Source organism: Fukomys damarensis, unplaced genomic scaffold (genome assembly GCF_012274545.1).
Source record: "Fukomys damarensis isolate Sample0158 unplaced genomic scaffold, DMR_v1.0_HiC HiC_scaffold_39, whole genome shotgun sequence".
NCBI classification, from domain to species: Eukaryota; Metazoa; Chordata; class Mammalia; order Rodentia; family Bathyergidae; genus Fukomys; species Fukomys damarensis.
In genome coordinates this window covers 79,096,818-79,100,715 of record NW_022900951.1, presented here as the reverse complement: position 1 = coordinate 79,100,715, position 3,898 = coordinate 79,096,818, and positions in this window count along the sequence as shown.

Sequence of the window (3,898 nt, the reverse complement as noted above, 5' to 3'; positions counted from 1 at the left end):
GGTTTAGATCTGAAATGTACCCCAAAAGCCTCACGTGACCAGAGGTGGGGATCCACCCCCACCCACCCACTACCACAGATCAAACTCAGGGCTTTGCCCTTGAGAGGTAGGTGTGATGCCACTGAACTAAATCCCCAGCACTGAGGTGGGGCTTTTAAAAGATGAAAGGATCATGAGAGCAGTATAGCTGACTTCCCGATAGGAGCTGGGCCCAGGTTGGAGGTGGGTCACTGGGGTCATTTCATGGAAGGGCATATCACTCTCCCTGGACTTCCCAGCTCTCTCTGTGCTTCCTGGATGCCATGGGATGAGCAGCTGCTTTCTGCCCAGGCCCTTCTGACAGAAGATGAGGTGTGGCAAGTGCTTGCCTAGCATGCGCCAGGCCCTGGGTTTGATCTCCAGCAGACAGACAGAGGGAGAGAAGGAGGAAGGGAGGGAGAGAAGGACGGGAGAAGAGAGAGAAATTAACTGTTCTTAGATGCAAGTATATTTATGTCCTTACTGAAGATGTCACCTAAAATAATCAGTTATATTTTGTTGAAAAGTTATGACCAGATAGATTTAGTTAAGATCAGAACTCTTTTTCCTTTTCATCTCACTCATTTCCTTATATTGCATATTCCAAAAAAGTCTCACCTGAAGAGTCTATGCTCCAGGTTATATTTTCTATTCCCGAGCTAAGAAACCACTCAAATTGCTAATTCTATTTTTAATAAAATAAGCCCTGTAATATGGTTGTATAGTGTTCCACACTTTAAAAAAAGCAAGCATAAATATGGTTTCTATTTATGGAGAAGATTTTACAAATAATGGAAGACTAACAGATACAAGGACTATGCTATCTCAAAGTATGTTGTCTTTCTAGAAGATATGTTCAGAACAGGTACCTACTTTGTAATACACAAGACTGTATATAACAGAAATTTTAAAAATGAAAACATAAGGTGTTTGTGAAAAGATAAAAGAGAATATGACTAAACAGGGGTTCCTCAGCACACCCAAAACTCTAGAAGCCAAAGAGTGAAAATAAATAAGATTTGATCAGTTGTACTAATCATTTATAAAGAAAAAATGCACAAAGCTAAAGGAATTAAATATCCATCATGTTCTCCTAAGGCTCAACCTCTACCTATGTTGTCCTTAAGTTCCCTGAGCACTAAATAAACAAGCTTTGATGCTAATTTGGTTTCTGGTCTAGACTGACCCTAGGGAGAGAATGTTCTGAGCTGCTGCAAACACCCAAAATCTGGCCTGCTTCTTGATTCTACTCTTAAAGTAACAAATTATCATTCCAGTTTTTATTTGCAAAAGAAAATGCCACTCAATTTGATAACATGTTATACTCTGTGTAAGCTTAGAAATGCTGAATAAATGAGGAGGCTCTGTGCTCAAACAAAACTGCTTGTATTATACTCTCTCCTTCATTTTCTAAGATGTTAGTGGTCAATAGGACCAGAGAGTGACACTTAGCCCACTCTCAGTGGGGAAACAAGTTACATTTGCATGAAGCTGTCAGAATAAAGCTACCCCCCCATAGGGCTTCCCTCCTTTTTCTCACCCTTTTCCTCCTGTCACACCCTTCCTCAAACACAAGCATTGCCCCAGCCCCTAACACAAGGCTAAAGACCAAAATGTTACTGGAAACCTCTGCAGTAGTCCACTCTCCTGCCCAGTGTACGATGCAGATCTGAGGGGGAAAAAACAACTAAAAGACAGAACTAAGAGAAACAGAAAGCAGGTGCCAGGATGGCCAATGCTAGTACAACTGACAAAGGCCCTGGCCAATCCAAGCCACTGATTTTCATTGGTAATCAATTGGGGCAAAGGCGAGCTATGTGCAAGGGCAGGACTATGTGAGAAGATGCACAGTCACGTGGTTTCTATGTAAGCAAGGCTTGTAAAAGACAGGACAACGCATTCTCAAAATAGGAAAAGAATAGACAAAATATGTGATTGTAATTAGAACTTTGTCTTTCGAGTTAGGAAGGTTTTAGTTAATGGGAATGGAATTTGGGTGTGTTACTCTAACCTGGCACATAGGCTTTGGCCAGACTTATTTCTGAAAACAAGCCAATTGTGGGGTTAGCTCTTCACAGCCTGCACTGCTTACCACATGTTTTGGGCATAATCAATATTGCTGTCCCCTACAGACATATGCTATTCTGAAAAAGAAATCTCCTTTATCCTCCTTATACCACACGCTCAGGCCAGGAATCACACAATAGTACAGAAATAGGTCTGAGTTAAAGGCAAGAACGAGCCACAGTTTAAACAGAAAAAACCTTCAGGTCACGATGTGTTGTAAAATTAAAGTAAAAAGAATGAATTAGAGCAGAGTGTGGTGGCACGCATCTGTAATCCCAGCACTTGTGACACTGAGGGAGGAAGATCGAGGCCTTGAGGCCCACTCCATCTACATAGTGAGCTCAAGGCCAGCCTAGACTACACAGGAGATCCTGTCTTAAAAACAAAAGAAAAAAAATACATTAGATATCCATTAGATCCCATCGGAAACAGTCAGAATCACTGCTTTAAAAGCCATTCTCAAAAAAAAAACTTAGCAAAACTAAAGAGAACCAAAAACATAAATTTGCCTAAATCACATCAACTTGCCAAACCTGTAGTTGCAATTCCTTCTGAAACAAGGAAGTTAAAATATGAATTAAAGAAAAGAAAATCTGCTTCCTGATCCTTGAAGTATTATGCTTTTGATGACAATCTATAACAAACTGAAATCCATCATTGTAAAATTGCCTTTATCCAGGTATGGTGGAGCATGCCTGTAATCCCGGCACTCAGAAGGCTGGGCTGGAGGATCACCAAGAGTTTGAGGCCAGCCTGGGCTACACAGTGAATTCAAGGCCACCCTGAACTATATAGCCAGACTCTTCCTCAAAAAACAAAACCAAAAAACTGTCTTTAAACATATTTGAACTACAATAGACCCTAAAACTGTTAAAGGACAGTAAAACCAAAACCACAGGACATCTTCTGATATATTTCTGTTATCTTCTCTAAAGGGAAGGGACTGCCTCCTCCAAGGCCCCATGAGCTGCCACAGTCACAGCCACAATCCGAGAAACCTGCCCTTACCAAAATGATTGGGAGCGACAACCTCCTAGGTGAAAATATTGGGACATCTGAGTATGACCTGGCCATGTCTCTCGTCAGTCTCACCCAGCACTTTCCCGAGTCTAGATACTACCCGGCGTTAGACATGAAAAGTTCATGCAGGGCACATAGGGCAGCACCAACCTAACACTAAGTCCTCAGTCTCTGTTCAGGTCAACAAGGCTTCCCAAACATCCTTGGCATCCTGTCACACCTAGGTTCACTTTACAACCACAGTAATGATAATTATTGTTCTGTATCAAATGCCCACTGGCACAATGCATGGTGTCATGGAAATCAAATGGTCATGCCACACCAGAAGAGACAGAAGTGCAGAGCAACCATCACTAACTGTCCCCAGGAGGAAAAAGACACAGAAGTGTGAAAGAAAGAGAAAAGTGGGAAGGAACAAAAGGAGAAAAAAAGGAACAGGTGGATGACAGTCAGGCCTGAACTTACCACACTGTGGCTTTCCATTACTAGAAGAAACCTCCTTTTAAGGGCCGGTGTAAAACTCATTCTGTACCTTAACTTCAGAAAATATTTTCATTCTGCTTTCCTTCATTCCACCCTTAAAACTGCTATCTAGCAAGTTTATAGATAATTTAATAGAATAACCATATCCAACAACTTTAAGCCAATGAGTCTCTGATCTTTTCATCCTCTGTAGACATTAGAGTATATATATATGGAAACAAATGAAACCCTGGGGTTAAAACTACAACATAACCAAACAGATGAATTTACCCTTTCCTGGTCTTACATATAAAGCAGGATATATATATAT